At 42.8% G+C, this 14,086-nt stretch overlaps 1 protein-coding gene across 3 annotated transcripts in view; it reads right to left on the bottom strand.

The window, feature by feature from the left end:
- Nxpe4 (neurexophilin and PC-esterase domain family member 4) overlaps positions 1 to 14,086 on the bottom strand; it is a 244,425-nt gene that overhangs the window by 31,631 nt on the left and 198,708 nt on the right. For 2 of the 3 annotated variants that reach the window (XM_085688700.2, XM_048416826.3), the window contains exon 1: positions 3,774 to 3,880. The exons of the other annotated variant lie outside the window; for it this stretch is intronic. The gene's annotated coding sequence lies outside the window, so the exon portion shown is untranslated. Of the gene's footprint in view, positions 1 to 3,773; positions 3,881 to 14,086 lie in introns of those variants that run through there. 3 annotated transcript variants of the gene reach the window in all.

The raw sequence follows: 14,086 nt of genomic DNA, 5'->3' as shown, positions 1-14,086 counted from the left end.
CAAAATAGAAATAAAGAAAACAATACAAAGAATGAGACAAAGAGCTGGTTCTTCGAGAAAATCCACAAAATAGACAAACCTTTATCCAAACTAATCAAAAGGCAGAGAGGGAATATATAAATGAACAAAATCAGAAATGAAAAGGGGGACATAACAACAGATACAGAAGAAATACAGAGAATCATCATGTCATATTTCGAAAACCTGTACTTCACAAAATTGGAAAACTTAAAGAAAATGGACAACTTTTTGGATAAATATCACTTAATAAAATTAAATCAAGACCAGGTAAGCAAATTAAAAAGACCTATAACTGCTGAAGCTGAAGAAATAGAAACAGTCATCAAAAGTCTCCCAACCAAAAAAAGCCCTGAACCAGATGGTTTCAGCTCAGAATTGTACAAGACTTTCAAAGAAGAACTAATACCAATACTCCTCAAATTATTCCACACAATAGAAACAGAAGGAACATTGCCAAGTTCTTTTTATGAGGCTACAATTACCCTGATACCCAAACCACAGAAATAATTTACTAAGAAAGAGAATTACAGACCAATCTCACTCATGAATACTGATGCAAAAATACTAATTAAAATACTGGCAAATCGAATGCAAGAACACATCAGAACTATCATCCACCATGATCAAGTCAGCTTCATCCCACAGATTCAGGGATGGTTCAACATATGAAAATCTATCAATGTAATCCACTATATAAACAAGCTGAAAAACAAAAGCCGCATGATCATCTCATTAGATGCTGAAAAAGCATTTGACAAAATACAACATCCCTTCATGATAAAAGTCTTGGAGAGAGCAGGGATACAAGGAACATACCTAAACATAATAAAGGCAATATACAGCAAGCCAACAGCCAATATCAAACTAAATGGAGAGAAACTCCCAACAATTCCACTGAAATCAGGAACAAGACAAGGTTGTCCACTATCTCCATATCTATTCAATATAGTTCTTGAGGTCCTAACTAGAGCAATAAGACACCAAAAAGAGATCAAGGGTATACAAATTGGAAAAAAAGAAGTCAAACTCTCACTGTTTGCTGATAATATAACAGTTTACATATACGATTCCAAAAATTCTTCTAAGGAAATTCTACAACTCATAAACACTTTCAGTAATGTAGCATGATACAAGATTAACTCAAAAAAATCAGTAACTCTTCTGTACACAGATGATAAAAGGGCTGAGAAAGAAATCAGAGAATCATCACCCTTCACAATAGCCACAAAAAAACCCAAAAAATATCTTGGAGTAACTCTAACCAAACAAGTGGATGATTTGTGTGACAAGAACTTTAAATATTTGAAGAAAGAAATTGAAGAAGACACCAGAAAGTAGAAAGATCTCCCACGCTCCTGGGTAGGTAGAATTAACATAGTAAAAATGACAATCTAATCAAAAGCAATCTACAGATTCAATGCAATGCCATCAAAATCCCAGCAAAATTCTTCAAAGACCTTGAAAGAACAGTATTCAACTTCGTATGGAAAAGCAAAAACCCAAGATAGCCAAAAACAATCCTGTACAATAAAAGAACTTCTGGAGGCATCACAATCCCTGACTTCAAACTCTACTACAGAGCTACAGTACTGAAAATAGCCTGGTATTGACATAAGAACAATCAGGAGGACCAATGGAACCAAATAGAAGACCCAGATATTGATCCACACATCTTCGAACCACCTGATTTCTTATAAAGAAGCAAAAATTATCAAATGGAAAAAAGAAAGCATATCTAACAAATGGTACTGGCAGAAAAGGATATCAACATGTAGAAGAATGAAAATAGATCCATACCTATTATCATGCACAAAACTCAAGTCCAAATGGATCAAAGACCTCAACATAAAGCCATCCACACTGAACCTTATAGAAGAGAAAGTAGGAAGTATAATTGAATGTATTAGCACAGGAGACCACTTCCTAAATATGACCCCAGTAGCACAGACACTGAGAGAAACAATGAATAAATGGGACCTCTTGAAACTGAAAAGCTTCTGTAAAGCAAAGGGCACAGCCAACAAGACAAAATGACAGCCTACAGAATGGGAAAAGATTTTCACTAACCCCACATCAGACAGAGGTCTGATCTCCAAAATATGCAAAGAACTCAAGAAATGGGTCATCAAAAGAACACATAATCCAATAAAAAATGGAGTACAAACTTAAACAGAGAACTCCCAACAGAGGAATCTAAAATGGATGAAAGACACTTAAGGAAATATTCAACATCCTTAGTCGTCAGAGAAATGCAAATCCAAACAACTCTGAGATTCCATCTTACACCTGAAAGAATGGCCAAGATCAAAAACATTGATGACAACTTATGGTGGAGAGGTTTGGGGGGAAAGGGAACACTTCTGCATTGCTGATGGGAATGCAGGCTGGTACAACCCCTTTGGATATCAGTCTGGCAATTTCTCAGAAAATTAGGAAACAACTTTCCTCAAGACCCAGTACCATTTTTGGGTATATACCCAAAGAATGCTCAATCGTGCCACAAGGACATGTGCTCAACTATGTTCATAGCAGCTTTGTTTGTCATAGTCAGAACATGGAAACAACCCAACTGCCCCTTGACCAAAGAATGGATGAGGAAAATGTGGTACATTTATACAATGGAGTACTACACAGCAGGAAAAAAAGACATCTTGAATTTTGCAGGAGAAATGAATGGAACTAGAAAACACTATTTTGAGTGAAGTAACCCAGACCCAGAAAGACAATTATCACATGTACTCACTCATAGGTGGTTTTTAAACATAAAGCAAAGAACCCAGCCTACAAATCACAATCCCAGAGAATTTAGACAATAATGAGGACACTAGGAGAGACTTACATAGATCTAATCTACATGTGAAGTAGAAAGTAGAAAAAGACAAGATCTCCTGAGTAAATTGAGAGCATGGGGACCTTGAGGGAGGGCTGAAGGGTAAGGGGAGAGGCAGGGAGGGGAGCACAGAAAAATGTAAAGCTCAATAAAAACCAATAAAAAACTTGTTTGTTTTCTAATGAGAGACAGAAAGGTGATAGATCCAAATGGGATGGGAGGGGAGGTGGGGGAGGAACTGGGAGATGTAGAGGGAAGGGAAACCATAATTAGAATATGCTATGTGAGGAAAAAAATGTTTTAAATAAATGAAAAACAAAGGATTGCAACACGGTGAACACAGTCTACTGTGAGGTTGCACAGAGACAATACGCCTTTTGTAGAACAATGTTTCAAATACGAATGTTTATAGATAGCTATAAACCATGTTTAAGAATCTTCAAAGATACCTTACTCCTTTCCCAGATGTAAAACTTCAATTTACTGTTTTTTTTTTAAAAGAAAAGCCTACGCACTTGGTTCACAATGAAAATGTCTGTGTCATCTCATGCAGCTCGTTTCTTACTGTTTGTATAACCATATCCAACAAGCCGCCCTATGATCTGATTGAGCAAAAAACAAGGGAGAAGAATCTCTTAAAATTCACTTGCCACCAAAATTGTATACATAGGTGTTCTTAGGAAATTTAAGCAGTCTCCCCCTCTTGAGATGTCCACACTCACACCCAGGTGCACACTTGTTGTGAAAGGAGCAGCGGGTCGCTTACTGCTGCCCGGCTAGCTTTACCCGAAATAATTACACGGAAACTGTATTCATTTAAACACTGCCTAGACCATTAGTTCTAGCCTCTTCTTGGCTAACTCTCACATCTTGACTAACCCATATCTAATAATCTGTGTGTCACCACGAGGTCGTGACTTACCGGGAAAGATTCAGCATGTCTGACGTGGCAGCTTCATGGTGGGCAGCTCTCTCTGCTTCTGCCTGACTTTGCTTCTTTTTCCCAGCATCCTGTTCTGTCTACTCTGCCTATCTAAGCTGCTGTCCTATCAAAAGCCAAGGCAGTTTCTTTATTAACCAATGAAAGTAACACATAGACAGATGACCCTCCTACATAATTTCCCCTTTTTCTATTTAAACAAAAAAGGAAAGACTTTAACGTTAACATAGTAAAATTACATATAACAAAACAGTTATAAAGCAAGAATTACAGTTTCATATCTATATCATAGGAGAAGAATCTCCTAAAGCTCACTAGCCACCAAAATCGTATACATGGGCGTTCTTAGGACATTTAAACAGTCTCCCTCTCTTGAGATGTCCACACTCACACCCAGGTACACACTAAGCTCCTATCTTTCTGTTAATAATTATGCTTAGGTCTGTGTTAAAATCTTTTTACAGGGTTGTTTTATTTGTAGTTATGTGTGCTATGTGTATCTCTGTGTGGGCATGTGTCCTGTGTTCTGGCTCCTTAAGAAGGCAGAAGCTTCAGCTCCCTGTAGAGTTGGAGTTAGGGATGGTTGTGAAATCAAACTAGGTTGCTCTGCAAGATCAGTTAGTATTCTCTGTCCCCACTCCCCAGCCATCCCTCTGGCCCCTGAAGGTCCTATCTTAGTAACTCTAGGTCTGCTTCACACAGGCCAAGTTCTTTTCTGTGGCAGATTCAAGAATGCGGTCTTCACCCAGTAGAGGTCTCTGAAAATTCCTCAGTGTGGGACTGTGTGTCCAATTTCTGCTCCTGGTACCCCTGACAGTTGTCAGAGGATTAAATGGCAGCAATTTGCCTCACATTAGGATGTGATGAAAACTTCGTTTTGCTTCTCTGTGTTCTCTCTCTGAGCAGACCAGGCTAATGAAGAGAAGAGCACCAGACAAATCCCTCCAGGGACAGCCCGCATAGAATACTCGACCAAAGCTTTTCAAAAAAAGTCATCAGAGGGGGAAGGGATGAGCCTGTGGGTTGGCGCTTCCCCTCTCTGCTTCTCGGTTGCCATAATGAAAATTGTTCTGCTCTGCCACACTCTGCCACGATGGATCCAGATCTCTGAACCTATGAGCAGACACAAGCTCTTCCTCATTCACAGTGATGGAAACACAATTCAATGTGCTATGGGACAATGGTCTGTATTCTGTCAATTATATTATAAATAAATGCTGATTGGCCAGTAGCCAGGCAGGAAGTATAAGCGGGACAACCAGAAGGTAATAGAGACGGGTCAATGAGAACAGGAGAATTCTGGAAAGAAGGAAGTCCTGGTCTGCAGTCTTATACCAGCCACAGAAGAAGCAAGATATGACTGCCTCGCTGAATAAGGTACTGAGTCACGTGGCTAACACAGATAAGAATAACGGGCTAATATAAGTTGTAAGAGTTAATACGAAGCCTGAGATACTGGGCCAATCAGTTTATAACTAATGTAGCCCTCTGTGTGATTTCTTTGGGACTTAATGACTGCAGGGATCAGGAGGGACAGAAACCCCCAACACCACAAAAGGTAGTGTCTTATGCCACTGTTTGTTGCTCTAAAGCCAAACATTTTAATCTAGTTAATTATCACCATTTCTTTATGTACTCCTCCATGGTCCCAGTTGCAGAGGAAGTGTGAATTCCAGATCTACTAACCACTGCTCAAGGCCTTTCCCAGCCGCAGAACAGTAATTTTTTAGGAATCTCCCCAGAATTCCTGTCTGCAGGGAAATGACTTGGGCCAGACTAGTGGTGCCTGTTTCCACCTTGTCCAACTGTAATCCTACCCAGCGCATCTCCAGAACCACCTCTGTATCTCTCACAGAGCCAGTAGTGGAGGGAGAATTTCTTAGCAACCTCTTGAGATGCAACTGGAGAGTCACCAAAATGGTATCTACAGCTAATACTGAGAGGATGAAGTGTTTACTCACACTAAAGGAGTCTGTGACCACACTTGGGTCTGCTTTATTTTCCCCCGAGCTCCCTTAGGAAGCACGTACTGTCACTTGGATGGGTCTTTCTCTTTTTCTCAACCCTGAAGCCTGTATTAAAATCTCTTCAGTAACACTCCCAGCCCTGCTTTACTCTGTCTCTTAGCTCTGAGGTTCTTTTCAGTGTTGTTGAAGCTTTGAGTTCCAGTTTGGCCTGGGTCAAGATCCTTAAATGTCTATGGGCTCTCCCCAGTGTGTGGCAGTGTGGAGCTGTGTTTCTGACCTCTGACTGCTGACAAAATTATCTAAAGTTCACACTTAAAGAAAAGCAAGGGCTTTATGCTTTCTTTTCTTTTTTTCTTTCTTTCTTTCTTTCTTTCATATTTTTTCTTTTAACCATTCCTATTTCTTTAATGTCTGCCGCTCTATGTGAGGCTGTTTATTTCTCCTTAAAAGCCAATTTTGGCATTGTCTATTATTTTTTAGATAGTTGTCTGTTCTACTTGTTTAAAATTTGCTGGTTGGTGTGTCTATATTATCCCTCTCCCTCTCCGTCCCATGCAGCTTCTGCCTGGGCCTTCCTCCATTCCCATACCTTTCTCTTCTTCAATCAGTTCTCAAGAGAGTTTCACACACCCCCCCCCACACACACACCTGTACAAAGCACAACTGGTTTTTGTCCCTGATTTCCAACTCAGTGCTCCTAAGGGTAAGACATGAGGGTCGCTTGTTATTCCTAGGGAACCGTTTGGTTTATTTAAGTTTATACTTAAGACTGGCCTAGTATAGGGCCTCAACACCACCAAACGTATGATTAGAAAATAAGAACATTCTGTCACACTCCAAGGGGAGGAAGAGTCATGAAGACAAAATGATGAAAACTCTGCAACAGTGAAACACAGGATTGAACGGGTTGGTTAACGCCTTTACGTTCTGTTGTATCCATGTCATGACCCCCAGAGAGACCACTAGGATCCAGTCAAGTCCAGAATGCAAAAGCAAGGTTTATTCAGCGCTATCCAGCCAGGCTGGGGACGCGATGACTACTCAATATTCAGGGCAGTAGGGAAGAGCCGCCTCATCATTTGGGGTTGACATTATATATATAGCTTGAGGCAAAAACCTCAAGATAGGTTCATTTTGGGTCAAGGGAGTTGGTCTTACATAACAGGAGGTATGACTTATCTCTAAGTCATACCTTCCTCAAAGTGGTAATGTCTAGCAGACCCCCCTCCTCAAAGTCGTTGATTTTCCTGCTCCCTGATAGACCACAGAGCTAGGCGTTAACAGATGGCCCACTGCTAGGGACGCTTTGTGGTCTGCGCTTCGAGCTCAACATCCTTGTTAGATATCCTGTTTTCAACCAGTCCTAGACGTCTAGCATTTGAACCCGGTGCCCTAACCAGCTCCTAAGCAAGCAAAAAGTTCCTTAAAATTTTCCATGTCCTTACAGAGTCACAAGAGGTGTGGGCGACCCTCCTCCTCATCCCTCACCCCCTGTGTCACTGCATTTGGTTGTCCATCTTTGAGTCATTTATGATAAACCCCACTAGGAGCCAGAGTGCTTACCCGAGTGCCATGAGGTGGCCAGCGAAACTGTCACGTGATGCAAAAGCACAGCTTTCACTTCAAAGGGAGCAGGAGACCGTGCACGCCTGAGCTACCTAGGAATGGCGGTGCCCCGGGGACATAGATCCAGGCTGCCCTGAATACTGTGTTCCAATGTGGGAAAGGTTTCATAAAGGTTTTTATAGTTACAGAACAAGAGCGAGCCACAAATCAAAGTGTCCTCAACTACCTCGGTAGGAATGCTGGGTAGGAGGGTGGCAGCAAAGCAGAAAAACTCCTTTTTTTCCACTCTCAGATGCTCTCTGATGAGAAATTCTTAGTTTTGGGTTAATGGAAGCGAGGGATGTGCTAAGTTAATACAGTTCAGGGAACTTTTACCTGGTAACTAAAAGATCATTAAGTCAGACACAGGTGGTCGGTGAATGTGTCTATTAAGGGGACTTAAGCCAGTCTAAGATCATTTGGCTCTGATCGGCCATGTTCCAACTCATCACAAGCATGGAATTCCAGTCAGTCAATCAGCCTGGTAGAATCTTTAGACATATATGCGGCTATGCCCTCTGCCACCCCTGGAAACTTCAGTTCACACTAATAGGATGAGAGGGAGTGTGGGTATCTCAGTGTCCGGCAGGGAAGCCAGACACCTTGTGCATTTGCAGCTGCCCTGAAAAGTGTTGGCGATCTTGTGACCTGGGGACAAAGCTGGGGTGGAGTGTCTATGCTGAGTGACTGCCAGAGTCACGGTTCGGAGGAACTCCTGAAGATCCACTTAGGGTCAGTGACTTCGGGTGAATGACACACATTTGGTGTCAGGAGAAAACCTGAACTCTGTCTGTTCCTTTTCGACTTTTTAGAAACATCTTTCCGACTTGTGGGGCTTGCCTGTGTTCTCATTCCTTTCTCCCTGCCACCATCTATTGTTTCTTTCATTATTGACATAGGGTCTCATGTATGGGTGATTTTGTCTGCATGTGTATCTGTGTACTACATGCATGCAGTCCCCGTGGAAGCCAGAAGAGGCTGTCAGATGCCCTGAGGATGGAGTTAAAGAAGGCTGTGATCTGTGTGGGTTCCGGGAATCAAACCTGTGTCATCTGGAAGAGCAGCTGGTGCTCTTCACCACTGAGCCACCTCTCCGGAGCCTACTTAATTTTTAAAAGGTTGTTATTTTTTATTTTATTTTTTGAGGATTTCATATGTGAGTACTACATTCACATCATTTCCACCTCTTCCTTTCTCTTCTCCAACTCCTCCCACGTATCCCCCTTTCCCTCTCCTAGTCATGACCTCTTTTTTACTATTTTCACACACACACACACACACACACAACCTACTGAATGTATTTACTCTTGCTCCTATGTGTATGTGTTGACCACTTAGGACTGGATAACCTCCCAGGGCCTCTTTCCTAGAGAAGGCTGACTTTTACACTCCCGGCAGCCATGAATGAATCACCTGCTGCTCTTCATCTGGGGGCAGGGCCTTGTGAGACTTTCCCCATCCACGCAAGGATGGGAAGTAGGGCAGGTTAAGAATCTGTCTGCATTTGAGACTGTAGGGGTGACAGCGCATTCACGTCTTTGTGTTCGAGGACACTTGTGTCTGTCTGGTCAATAAAAGTGCCCATTTAGCTTATCCCGTTCTGTTGGTGTCAACCCAAGCCCAGGGATGCCAATCAACCACTTTTCATCTGAAGCCTGAAATCAAAATGGTTATGTGAAATCAGAATTTTTTTAAGACAGAATTTTGCTCTTGTAGTCCAGGGTGTCCTGGGGCTTGTTAGGTAGCCTAGGCTCGACTCTAAAACATGAGAATTCTCCTGCTTCAGTCTCTGAGTGCTGAGATTATAGGTTTGACCCACTGTTTTTGGTTCTAAATTTTTAGTGAAAGTTTTAGTGAAAGTATCGAGCAAACATAGATGATAGTGAGGAGTCAATGCTGCTATAAGGTTCCTGATTAGATGTCTCCTAGTGCCTTCCTTCTTTCCTTCCTTCTTTCCTTTCCTTCCTTCCTCCCTTCCTTTCCTTCCTTCCTTCCTTCCTTCCTTCCTTCCTTCCTTCCTTCCTTCCTTCCTTCCATCCTTTCTTTCTGTTTTGGTTTTTTGAGACAGGGTTTTTCTGTGTAGCTTTGGAGCCTGTCCTGGCACTCCCTCTGTAGACCAGGCTGGCCATGAACTCACAGAGATCCACGGCTTCTGCCTCCCGAGTGCTGGGATTAAAGGCATGTGCCACCACCACCTGGCTAGTGTCTTTCTTAGTCACTGTTCTATGACTTTGAAGAGGCACCATGACCAAGGAAACTCTTAGAAAAGAAAACATTTAATTGGAAGCTTGCTTACAGTTTCAGAGGCTTAGCCCACTATCATCAAGGCAGGGAGGGTGGTGGTACTCATGTGCTGGAGAAGTGGCTGATCCACAGGTGAGGGGAAAGAAAGAGAGAGAGAGGGAGAGAAAGTGAGGGAGAGAGAGGGAGAGAGGAAGAGAGGGAGAGAGAGGGAAAGACTGTGTATGGCACGGGCTTTTGAAACTTCAAAGCCCGCATCTGGTAACACACTTTCTCCAATAAGGCCATAACTGCTCCAACAAGGTCACACCTATATGAGCCTATGGGTCCATTCTTATTCAAACCACCACACTTAATATTCTGTACTGTTTTACTGGTTGGGCACGTGGATTCTCAATACATGGGTTTCTAAGACTCCCAGGTTGACAAACTGATTGTATCGATAACTTTCAAACTTATAAAAGTATTTGGAGGAAGAGATTTCTAAAGTGTAAAACCTCTTCTTCTCAATTTAACAATTTAAGATTAGAGCTGAGAAGGAACCCTAAGTAAATATTATAAACAGATTTACTGGGCCAACCCCCTGGGGGCAGGATTGTCATTGGAAGTCAGTGTCCACCCAACTGCACATGGCATTTTTATTCTCCCAGTAAACTCAACAGTCTTGTATTTTAGGCAATAAAAAATTCATAATATTTGCTGTTCGTATTGCATTCCAATTCCATCCCTTTGTTGTTGGTGGTGTTCGTAACTGTTCTTTCTACCTGCTTCTAGAAAGCTCAGGACTCCACCTTTCCTAAACAAAGAGTAGCTCACATATTTGTGAAGTCAGAGAGACAATCTCTGTAAGACCTGAAAAATGTGATCCTGAGAGCAGGAGAAGGGGGAGATGGAGCAGGTGCAGAGCACAGAGACCACGGAGCACAAGCTGCGCCTGGGACGTGAAGGTGGCACCAGGCTATGTACTTGCAGAGGCGGCATTTGAAGCTGGACAGTAGCTCTTACACTGACTCCCAGTCCATGGTCACTCTCCTTCGCTCTTTATCCTAAGTGTTTCTGGCCTGAGGCACCTGCCTCCTACACAGATAAAGACACAGCTCACAATGGTCACCAGTTTTGAGGAGACACACCTTAGTTAAAATACGTGGTCTACAATGCACAACGCGGTTCCCCCACCCCCATCAGTAGGTCAGGTTCCAGGGATTCTCATGACCTATGGTCAACTGCAGTATTGTGTTCTCCACATCACTACAGTAAGATATATTGAAGTAGTGAGAGAGAGATTACATTTATAACATTTTCATTACAATATATTGTTAGCAGTGTCCAAATGCTACTGTGTCTGGTTTTATAAAATGGACTTCAATATGGTTATAAATACATGCATATGAAAACAAATAGTAGGTGCAGGTGAGCCTTAACTTGTAGGCCCATATTTCTTTATGATGTAGCAGCCAGGCTCTGAAGCCATTGGGCCAATCTGAAGTGGTCCCGTAGCCCTGCGGACAGGCTGTCTCTGCCTGACAAAGGTCAGGATGTTTGCTGCTCCTTTTCTTTGTAATTTGGAGGATGCCTTATAGAGACGCTAATTCAAGCCTACGTGACAGCTAGTATACTCAGCAGACAGGTAGACGCTGACTTGACAAAAGGCCATTCACCTGGTTGCCTAATTGACAGAATGCTGGTGTATTTTCCCGCTCAATTTGTGTGTTGATACAAAAGCTGTCTGGAGAATAAATGCGGAGAGATCTTCAGGAGGAAGGAGCCTGAGATGCCCTTTTCCGTAATAATGGTGTAAGCTGTGTCTGGTTATTCCTTGCGCCTCCGTACCAGTCCAGTTAGGGAAAATAGTTATCTGTGTTGGAGCCACACGGGCTCTGACATTAACTTATGGTGGGTTTAAGTCTCAATAAATCCACTGTAAATTGAAAATATTACGAGGCATAAATATATTGATTACAACTAACTTATCAAGTGTCCAAGCTTAGCAGCATGGTGCACCGCAGAACATTAGCTCTGTCCCTCCCTTTTCTTCTTTTAAAAAAGTATTTATTTGTTTATGTATGTGTGTGCTTGTATGTGATGCATGAGTGTCTGTGGAGGCCAGAGACATGGACGTCCCCTGGATCTGGGGTAACAGGCAGTTGTAAAACACCTGAGGTGGGTCCTGGGGTTCAAACTCTGGTCCTCTGTAAGAGCAGAACACACGGGGCTGGAGAGATGGCTCAGAGGTTAAGAGCACTGACTGCTCTTCCGGAGGTCCTGAGTTCAATTCCCAGCAACCCACATGGTGGCTCGCAACCATCTGTAATGAGATCCGGTGCCCTCTTCTGGCCTGCAGGCATACATGGAGGCTGAACACTGTGTACATAATAAATAAATCTTTAAAGTAAAAAAAAAAAAAAAACCTTTAGAAAGAAAGAGCCTAAAGCTCTTAAAAAAAAAAAAAAAGAGCAGAACACACGTTTAACTAGCGAGTCATCTCTCCATACCCTCTCCCCTTTCTTGTTTTTTGTTTTGTTTTTGTTTTTTGTTTGGTTGTTTGAGACAGGGTCTCACTGTGTAGCCCTGGCAGGCCTGGAACTCACATAGAGGAGGTTGACCTTTAACCTACAGAGATCAATCTACCTGTGCTTTCCAAGTGTTGAGCCTTTTTTAAAAATGTCAGGTATAAGTGTGCCATGGCATGTGTGTCAGTGTAGGTTGTAGGCGCATGTGTGCCATGGCATGTGTGTGGCGGTCAGATGACAACTTTCCAGAGCCGTCCATTCCCTTCCACTGTAGGTTCTGTGGTTCCAAGTCAGCTCCCCAGGCTTGTTCAGCAAGTCCTTTTACTGACAGAGCCATCTCACTGGCCCAGGTCTCCCCGTGAGTGTGAGCACGCTGCCTCCCAAGGGAATATTCTACTGCGTATGGTCTGGAAAATAGTTCCAAATTCAAAGCATGGTTTCCTCTGAATTACTTCCCATTATCATAAAATCTACAATTATTAGGAGGAATCACAGTGTCAGGAGCTGCTCATGTACAAGGAGAAGGTACTTGCCCTGGTCTTGGGCACTCACTAGACGTCTGGGACGCCCTGCAGAGAAGGTGGTAACAGTGTTTGGAAAGTTGTTCAAAATCCTTGGATCCCAAACTAGAGGTATATGAAGGAGATGTGAGGACTGGGGGCTGGAGGGTGGCTCAGCAGCTCAGAGCATTGTCTGTGCAAGTGTGAAGACCTAAGTTTGAACCCTCAGTATACACATTAAAAATCAACAACAACAACAAAATCCAGTGATGACTTACCTGTAACCCCAACGCTTTGGAGGATAGAGACAGAGGGATTGCCTGGACTTACTGCCCAGCCCAAGGTTAGTGACAGACTCTGCCTCAAGGGAATAAGACAATGAGAGAGGGCGAGTATGGCACTGGCTTCCTCCTTTGGTCTTCTCATGGGCACCACACACACACACACACACACACACACACACACACACACACACACGCATACACACTCACATGTTTGTGAAACTGTGCACATATAAGCACCCCCATATATATACATATGTGCTGACAGAACTGCACACATGTGTGTTCATGTGAGAGCTTAACTGTGTCTACATGTGTACCCCCACATACATACACAGTATGCGTTCAGGTGCTGATGTAACTTCACGACCATACGCACAGACTCCCCCTTCCCCCACACAAAAGAAATCACAGTACTCTGCATCATGTTGTAACTGTTATGTTTACAGCTGGGTGTGGTGGGGCATGCCTGTGACCTCAGAAAGCTGAGCTGGGTGGGAAGGGTGTGTGTGGGGGGGGTGATTCCATGATTCAAGACTGGCACAGGCTTCAGAGTGAGGTCTTGTTTTGAGTTCCCCCCTCCACCTCTCAAAAACCGTTTACTCTCACCACCACTTTGAAAGCACAATCATTAGACACAGCACTAGATATTACTATGCAACATTTTAAACAGCCAAGGCGTGTGTTTCTGTGACCGTAAGTAAAATACATTGAAAATTCTAGCTCAATGTAATTACTTTCTTTTGTAATCCTTTATATTTTACTTCATACATTTAAGAACACTGTTTGTGGGGAGAGGGGGTCCACAGGTCACAAAGGAATTCCATGTACCAAATCCGCAGAACATTCAAGTCCTCTGGTTTAGTATCCACCATATCTTTCTTCTAACTGCAATAAATAGAAGGTTCCCATTTACAAGTTAAGCCCTGGCCCCAGATTTACAGCTGAAATAAATTTTTTCTCATTTAAATCTTGTTCTCAGACAGAAGTAGAGCTGACCACCATAGTCTTAGCTGAAGACTGTTCTACAGAGTAGGTTACCTTCAAAAAACGCATGCTTTCCTTTTCTTTTCAATTGCTTTGAAGTGTATGAGTGTTTGCCTACATGTCTACACGTGTACCATGTGTGTATCTGGTACCCACAGAGGCCAGAAGAGAGTTTTAGTTCCCCTGGAACTGGAGTTAGAGACA

The sequence above is a fragment of the Myodes glareolus genome, chromosome 4 (assembly GCF_982192425.1).
Source record: "Myodes glareolus chromosome 4, mMyoGla1.1, whole genome shotgun sequence".
Taxonomy (NCBI): domain Eukaryota; kingdom Metazoa; phylum Chordata; class Mammalia; order Rodentia; family Cricetidae; genus Myodes; species Myodes glareolus.
Note: the sequence above shows the minus strand (reverse complement) of the source record. Positions and strands in the feature narration are given on the sequence as shown.